A 9665-nucleotide genomic window follows, 5' to 3' on the forward strand; every position below is an offset into this window, starting at 1 on the left:
GATTTTTGCAATGTTACGAAGATGGAAAAAAGCTGTCCTTTAAATATTCTTGATATGTTCGTCAAAAGAAAGATCAGGGTCCAGAGTAACGCGGAGGTCCTTCACAGTTGTATTTGAGATGACTGTAAGATTAATTGTCAGATCCAACAGATCTCTTTGTTTCTTGGGACCTAGAACTGGCATCTCTGTTTTGTCTGAGTTTAAAAGTAAACATTTGATGCCATCCACTTCCTTATGTCTGAAATACAGGCTTCCAGGGAAGGCAATTTTGGGGCTTCACCATGTTTCATTGAAATGTACAGCTGTGTATCGTCCGCATAGCAGTGAAAGTTAACATTATCTTTCTGAATGACATCACCAAGAGGTCAAATATATAGTGAAACAATGGTGGTTCTAAAACGGAACCTTGAGGAACACCGACATTTACAGTTGATTTGTCAGAAGACAAACCATCCACAGAGACAAACTGATATTGTTCCAACAGATAAGATCTAAACCAGGCCAGAACCTGTCCATGTAGACCAATTTGGGAATCCAATCTCTCCAAAAGAATGTGGTGATCGAGGACAGATGCAGAGCCTTGTTCTGATGCCATTAAAAGGTCATTTCCACCTTCATGAGTGCAGTGTCAGTGCTGTGATTGGGTCTAAAACCAGACGTGAAGTGTTTTGTATAAATGGTTTGTCTTCAGGAAGGCAGTGAGTTGCTGCGAAACAGCTTTTTCATGTTTTGAGAGGAATGGGAGATTCGATATAGGCCGATAGTTTTTTATATTTTCTGGGTCAAGGTTTGGCTTTTTCAAGAGAGGCTTTATTACTGCCACTTTTAGTGAGTTTGGTACACATCTGGTGGATAGAGAGCCGTTTATTATGTTTAACATAGGAGGGCTAAGCACAGGAAGCAGCTCTTTCAGTAGTTTATTTGGAATAGGTTCCAGTATGCAGCTTGAAGGTTTAGAGGCCAAGACTATTTTCATTAATGTGTCAAGAGATATAATATTAAAAAACGTACGTGTCTCCCTTGATCCTAGGTCCTGGCAGTGTTGAGCAGACTCAGGACAACTGAGCTTTGGAGAAATACGCAGATTTAAAGAGGAGTCCATAATTTGCTTTCTAATGATCATGATCTTTTCGTCAAAGAAGTTTATGAATTCATCACTGCTGAAGTGAAAGCCATCCTTTCTTGGGGAATGCTGCTTTTTAGTTAGCTTTGCGACAGTATCAAAAATACATTTTGGATTGTTCTTATTCCCCTCAATTAAGTTGGAAAAATAGGATGATCGAGCAGCAGTGAGGGCTCTTCGATACTGGACGGTACTGTCTTTCCAAGCTAGTCAGAAGACTTCCAGTTTGGTGTTTTGCTTCAGGGCTCGGGTATTTTCTGTATGCCAGGGAGCTAGTTTCTTATGAAAAATGTTTTTTGTTTTTAGGGGTATGCATCTAGGGTATTATGCAAGGTTAAATTTTGTTTTTCTGTTAGGTGGTTAACTGATTTTTGTACTCTGACATCCTTGGGTAGGTGGAGGGAGTCTAGAAGGTCATCTAGGAATCTTTGGGTTGTCCAAGAATTTATAGCACGGCTTTTGTTGCGATTGCAAACATAATAAAATGGTGGCCCGATAGTCCAGGATAATGAGGAAAAACATTAAGATCCACAATATTTATTCCAATGGACAAAACTCGGTGCAGAGTATGACAGTGGCAGTGAGTAGGTCCAGAGACATGTTGGACAAAACCCACTGAGTCGATGATGGCTCCGAAAGCCTTTTAGAGTGGGTCTGTGGGCTTTTCCATGTGAATATTAAATATTAATATTAAAAATGTGAATATCATCTGCCATGACTACAAGGTCCGATAGGAATTCAGGGAACTCAGTGAGGAACACCGTATACGGCCCAGGAGGCCTGTAAACAGTAGCTATAAAAAGTGATTGAGTAGGTTACATAGACTTCATGACTAGAAGCTCAAAAGATGAAAACGCAGTCATTTTTTGTGTAAATTGAAATTTGCTATCGTAAATGTTAGCAACACCTCCGCCTCTGCGGGATATGCGGGAGATATGGTCACTAGTGTAGCCAGGAGGTGAGGCCTCATTTAACACAGTAAATTCATCAGGCTTAAGCCATGTTTCAGTCAGGCCAATCACATCAAGATTATGACCAGTGATTAGTTCATTGACTGCCTTTGAAGTGACGGATCTAACATTAAGTAGCCCTTTTTTGAGATGTGAGGTATCACAATCTCTTTCAATAATGACAGGAATGGAGGAGGTCTTTATTCCAGTGAGATTGCTAAGACAAACACAGCCATGTTTAGTTTTGCCCATCCTAGATCGAGGCACAGACACAGTCTCAATGGGGATAGCTGAGCTGACGATTTACTATACTAGTGGCATACTCCACTAAGCTGGCAGGGTGGCTAACAGCCTGCTGCCTGGCCTGCTCCCTATCTCATTGTGGAGCTAGAGGAGTTAGAGCCCTATCTATGTTCATAGATATGATGAGAGCACCCTTCCAGCTAGGATGGAGTCTGTCACTCCTCAGCAGGCCAGGCTTGGTCCTGTTTTGTGGGTGAGTCCCAGAAACAGGGCTAATTATCTACAAATTATATCTTTTGGGAGGGGCAGAAAATAGTTTTAAACCAGCGATTGAGTTGTGAGACTGCTGTAGAGCTCATCACTCCCCCTAACTGGGAGGGGGCCAGTGACAATTACTCGATGCCGACACATCGTTCTAGCTTTACACGCTGAAGCTATGTTTTTTGACCTCTGACTGTTTCATCCTAATCACGTTGGTGCCAACGTGGATAACAATATCCCTATACCCTCTACACTCGCCAGGTGTAGCCTTAGCCAGCACCATATTCAGATTAGCTTTAATGTCGGCAGCCCTGCCCCCTGGTAAACAGCGTATGATCGTTGGATGATTCTTTTAAAGTCTAATACTACAGGTAATGGAGTCACCAATGACTAGGATGTTCAATTTGTAAGAGCTAATGGTGGGAGGCTTTGGCGTCTCAGACCCTGTAACGGGTGAAGGAGAGACCAGAGAAGACTCGGACTCCTTGCTTTTAATGGGGAGAACCGGTTGAAAGTTTCTGTCGGCTGAATGAGCGACACCGATTGAGCATTCCTACAGCATTTCCTTCCAGAAGCCATGAGAAAATTGTCCGGCTGTAGGGACTGTGCGAGGGGATTTATACTACTATCTGTACTTATTGGTGGCACAGACGATATTTCATCCTTTCCTACACTTAATGTCCACCAGAACTGTTACCAGAGACTTGAATGTTCATTTCTATACAATAAGCCGCCTCCAACATTGTGTTAGAGAATTTGGCAGTACGTCCAACCAGCCTCACAACCACAGACCACGTGTAACCACGCCAGCCCAGGACCTCCACATCAGCCTTCTTCACCTGCGGGACGGTCTGAGATGACCCACCCGGACAGCTGATGAAACTGTGGGTTTGCACAACCGAAGAATTCCTGCACAAACGGTCAGAAACCGTCTCAGGGAAGCTCATCTGCATGCTCATCGTCCTCACCAGGGTCTTGACCTGACTGCAGTTTGGTGTCATAACCGTCTTCAGCGGGCAAACGCTCACCTTCGATGGCCACTGGCAGATGACAGACAGAGTGTATGGCATCGTGTGGGTGAGCGTTGTGCTGATGTCAAAGTTGTGAAAAGAGTGCCCCATGGTGGCGGTGGGGTTATGGTATGAGCAGGCATAAACTACGGACAACGAACACAATACGTATTTTATCGGCGGCAATTTAAATGCACGGAGATACAATGACGAAATCCTGTGGCCCATTGTCGTGCCATTCATTCGCCGCCATCATCTCATGTTTCAGCATGAAAATTCACACTTACATGTCACAAGTATCTGTACACAATTCCTGGAAGCTGAAATTATCCCAGTTCTTCCATGAATAGCTTACTCACGAGACATGTCACACATTGAGCCTGTTTGGGATACTCTGGATTGACGTGTACAACAGCGTGTTCCAGCTCCTGCCAATATCCAGCAACTTTACACAGCCATTGAAGAGGAATGGGACAACATTCCACATGCCAAAATCAACAGCCTGATCAACTCTATGCGAAGGAGATGAGGGCAAACGTTCCCCAGTTTGTGTTGTAGTTTGTGTATTTGCATGTCTTTATTTCAGGAAATGGCTTCCTGAAATCCCTCAAGCAGCTGATTGGTCGACTCCATGGCTAATTGGAGAGCTGACCCCGCCCCCTCCTCAAGACGCAGCTGTCTCCAATGACCTATTACTTCTGAAGCTATATAAAAGCCAGTGTTCTGTTCAGGAGAGATATTTTTGCCGGGAGTTCATTGCTGGGAGGTCATTGCAGAGAGATTGAATGTGAGGGAGGTCATTTCTGAGAGAGATGGCTGTGGATAATTTACTATGTTAGTTGTTGGTAGCAGTTGGTATGTTCTGTGAGTTTGTTGCTCAGATAGAGCTTATTTGATGTCCTTTGTTTCTTAGTTTGTTTGAGCAATTATTTGTTCTCCTGTTTCATTTGTTCCCAGGAGGGAAGGGGAAGGCACTTAGGGAGTGCTTAGGCAAGAGGCCCGCGGGCATACACATACCCGTAGTATATTCATTGTCTAGGCACACTAGGTAAGACCTGGGCGGACCACCCCGCCTGTATTTTGGTTAGGGCACCAGGTGGTGCTAAATTAGGTAAGTAGTGGGTAGGCAGGTAAGATAGGAGAGGGGGGGGGCTTTGAGATTTACTTTCTTTGCTTTGGTTCCGTCCAGCCCCTTTTCCCCATATTACCGTGTAAAGGAATAAAGTCCTTGTAAACGGTACCACATTCTGCCTGTTGTCATCCTTGCTCACGCCTATAGTCCATACCTTTTTCACTTCACGGAGAGTTTAGTTGTAGCAGGGTGTTCCGTTCCCTCTTCATAGAGGCGTGCGTAACACACCAGATACTGACTGGTTTTCTGATCCATGCCCCTACCTTTTTCTAAGGTATCTGTGACCAACAGATGCATATCTGTATTCTCAGTCATGTGAAATCCATAGATCAGGGCCTAATTCATTCATTTCAATTGACTGATTTCCTTATATGAACTATAACTCAGTAAAATCTTTGAAATTGTTGCATGTTGAATTTATATTTTTGTTCAGTGTATATCTGGTCAACCCAGGGCCGGCTTAATGCATGGGCTTACCGGAGCCCTAGCCCCTGTGCCCAGCCCCATGGGGGGCCCAAGAGCCATCAAATAAAATATATAATGAAAAAAAATATATACAGTGCCTTCAGAATGTATTCAGACCCCTTGACTTTTTCCACATTTTGATAGGTTATAGCCAAATTCTAAAATTGATTAAATAGATTTTTTCCCTCATCAATCTACACAGAATACCCCATAATGACAAAGAAAAAACAGGTTAAGACATTTTTGCAAATTTATTACATATAAAATATCACATTTACATAAGTATGCAGACCCTTTACTCAGTACTTTGTTGAAGCACCTTTTGCAGCAATTACACCCTCAACTCTTCTTGGGTATGATGCTACAAGCTTGGCACACCTGTATTTCGCCCACTCTTCTCTGCAGATCCTCTCAAGCTTTGTTAGGTTGGATGGGGAGAGTTGCTGTACAGCAATTATCAGGTCACTCCATAGATGTTCGATCAGGTTCAAGTCCGAGCTCTGGCTGGGCCACTCAAGGACATTCATCAGAGACTTGTCCCGAAGCCACTCCTGCATTGTCTTGGCTGTGTGCTCAGGGGCGGTGTCTTGTTGGAAGGTGAACCTTCATCCCAGTTTTGCTCTGGAGCAGGTTTTCATCAAGGATCTCTCTGTACTTTACTACGTTCATCTTTGCCTCGATCCTGACTAGTCTCCCAGTCCCTGCCGCTGAAAAACATCCCCACAACATGATGCTGCCAACGCCGTGCTTCACTGTAGGGATGGTGCCACGCATCCTCCAGACGTGACGCTTGGCATTCAGAGTTCAATCTTGGTTTCATCAGACCAGAGAATCCTGTTTCTCATGAGAGTCTTTGGGTGCCTTTTTGCAAACTCCAAGCAGGCTGTCATGCGCCTTTTACAGAGGAGTGGCTTCCGTCTGGCCACTCTACCATACATTCCTGATTGGTGGAGTGCTGCAAAGATGGCTGACCTTCTGGAAGCTTCTCCCATCTCCACAGAGGAACTCTGGAGGTATGTCAGAGTGACCATCGGGTTCTTGGTCACCTCCGTGACTAAGGCCCTTTTCCCCCAAATGCTCAGTTTGGCCGGGCAGACAGTTTATGAGGAGTCTTCTTCCATTTAAGAATGATGGAGATTTTCAATGCTGCAGAAATGTTTTGGTACCCTTCCCCAGATCTGTTTCTCGACACAATCCTGTCTCAGAGCTCTATGGACATTTCCTTCCTCATGGCTTGGTTTTTGCTCTGACATACACTATCAACTGTGGGACCATATGGACAGGTGTGTGCCTTTCCAAATCATGTCCAATCAATTGAATTTACCACAGGTGGAGTCCCATCAAGTTGTAGAAACATCTCAAGGATGATTATTGGAAACAGGATGCACCGGAGCTCAATTTTGAGTCTCGTAGCAAAGGGTCTGAGTACTTATGTAATTAAGGCATTTCAGTTTTTTTATTTTTCATACATTGGCAAAAATGTCTAAAAACCTGTTTTTGCTTTGTCATTATGGGGTATTGTGTGCAGACTTCTGAGGATTTGTATTATTGTAATTCATTTCAGAATAAGGCTGTAACATAACAAAATCTGAAAAAAGTCAATGGGTCTGAATACATTCCGAATGCACTGTATATATTAAGGAAATCTACACTGTAAATTTTATATATACAGTGTATATTATATATGTGGTATATATTTGATCTTTTTTCACTGCAGCTGCCAACCATAGGAAGACTCAGGAGCCCGCTCTCAATGAGTGTAGACAGCCTGCTGATGACACTGCTATTCATCAGATGGGGGGAGAACAGGATGGAGGGGGCCGATGTGGGTAACTGGGGGACCATTCCTTGATTGGGTAACCGATTAAAAAAAAAAAAAACTATACAAATCAATGTGACTGGTCAATTGTGTGAGTCAGGGGCTGGGCCCAAGCCCGTAGGGGGTCCAAGAGACAAAAGAGTATAATAATGACCTACTTTTTTTTTTATCCAACCAAAGGAGCCCGCTCTCAATGTTCAAAATACACTAGAGAGCATAACTTAGCCATATCATTTAGCCATGATTTGTTGATCCGGCCCAGGGTCAATCTCTAGAGAACAGGGTCAATCTCTAGAGAACAGTGAAATTCTAACAACCACTCACCACATGATGGTGCTATGGGCTATATTTTCAACAGATTCTGAAACCCAACAGCACTGGGGCACAACTCATTCGAGGGTACTACAAACCCATATTGTGTATCTACGCTACAGACACACAGTCTGGTGGAGCATTTAGCTGGCATGTTTTCCATTTGTAATCCTGCCACTTGTATTTATGGCTGCTCAACACTCATTTTTACATTGCAGTCAGAATACAATTAAACATGGTAATGGTATAACAGTAGAACTACAGTAGTAGCCAATATCTGTTACGGATAAACCAAGACTGTAATGTTGAGTCCAGAAAAAAAACAGAACTGGGTCCAATGCAGAGGTCGAGGTTTTAAGATAAAAATGAGAATTATGGGAAATAAATGAGGGATATCCATTCTCACCTGGGAAATCCACTGGGAGTGCGTTATACAATATATCATGCCAGCAGTTTATATTTGTGATTAATGGATCCATTTCCTATAACACAACAATTCCCCATAACACAACACTACCATTCCAGAGTTTCATTCAATCTTAGCTCAGCTCCTGGTGATAACAGTGAAGCACTGCAAGGTCCATTGTCAAGGTTAAACATTCAGGCCTCCTGTGTCACTGTTGACTTTCCGTCCTAACGGACACTTCAAATAAAGAGGCAAGGTGTAAATGGTTCATTTTCCTCTCATCTTTCCTCTCTTCCAGGTGATGACGCAGGGACGAGAGAGGAATCAATGATGACCGCAAAATGAATCATCGCAAAGTGAAAATAAGAATGTGGGGGATGATGGCGCTCTTGGCTTTGTCAACTTTTTTTTCCTACAGTAGGCTACATTACCCTCGCTTTCACGATAATGCAGAGCACAGATTTGCACAGACGTACTTTTAAATGGGATAACTTGAAATGATCTGTGAGTATGTAATGTAACCAATTTACAAAACATCACACCCTAGTCTAACATATGGATCAAATAACACCAACAGGCACATACAGTACCAGTAAAAGTTTGGACACACCTACTCATTCAAGGGTTTTTCTTTATTTTTACTACTTTCGTCAATGTAGAATAATAGTGAAGACATCAAAACTATGAAATAACACATACGGAATCATGTAGTAATGTCACGTGTGCGCCCTCTCCGGCCTCTAGGTCTCATTAGGGTGCACACCTGTCACCAGCATTAGGCGCATAATGACACTCACCTGGACTCCATCATCTCCTTGATTACCTGCCCTATATAAACTCAGCAAAAAAAAAAGAAACGTCCCTTTTTCAGGACCCGGTCTTTCAAAGATAGTTCATAAAAATCCAAATAACTTCACAGATCTTCATTGTAAAGGGTTTAAACACTTTTTTCCATGCTTGTTCAATGAACCATGAACAATTAATGAACATGCACCTGTGGAACGGTCGTTAAGACACAAACATCTTACAGACGGTAGGCAAATAAGGTCACAGTTATGAAAACTTAGGACACTAAAGACGCATTTCTACCGACTCTGAAAAACACCAAAAGAAAGATGCCCAGGGTCCATGCTCATCTGCGTGAACGTACCTTAGGTATGCTGAAAGGAGGCATGAGGACTGCAGATGTGGCCAGGGCAATAAATTGCAATGTCTGTACTGTGAAATGCCTAAGACAGCGCTACAGGGAGACAGGATGGACAGCTGATCGTCCTCGCAGTGGCAGACCACGTGTAACAACACCTGCACAGAATCAGTACATCTGAACATCACACCTACGGGACAGGTGAAGGATAGCAACAACAACTGCCCGAGTTACACCAGAAAGGCACAATCCCTCCATCAGTGCTCAGACTGTCCCCAATAGGCTGAGAGAGGCTGGACTGAGAGCTTGCAGGCCTGTTGTAAGGCAGGTCCTCACCAGACATCGCAGGCAAAAACGTTGCCTATGGGAACAAACCCACCGTCGCTGGACCAGACAGGACTGGCAAAAAGTGCTCTTCACTGACAAGTTGCAGTTTTGTCTCACCAGGGGTGATGGTTGAATTCGCGTTTATCGTTGAAGGAATGAGCGTTATACCGAGGGCTGTACTCTGGAGCGGGATTGATTTGGAGGTGGAGGGTCTGTCATGGTCTGGGGCGGTGTGTCACAGCATCATCGGTCTGAGCTTGTTGTCATTGCAGGCAATCTCAACACTGTGCATTACAGGGAAGTCATCCTCCTCCCTCATGTGGTACCCTTCCTGCAGGCTCATCCTGACATGACCCTCCAACATGACAATGCCACCAGCCATACTGATTGTTCAGTGCGCGATTTCCTGCAAGACAGGAATGTCAGTGTTCTGCCATGGCCAGCGAAGAGCCCGGATCTCAATGCCATTGAGC

The sequence above is a fragment of the Oncorhynchus nerka genome, linkage group LG28 (assembly GCF_034236695.1).
Source record: "Oncorhynchus nerka isolate Pitt River linkage group LG28, Oner_Uvic_2.0, whole genome shotgun sequence".
NCBI lineage: Eukaryota > Metazoa > Chordata > Actinopteri > Salmoniformes > Salmonidae > Oncorhynchus > Oncorhynchus nerka.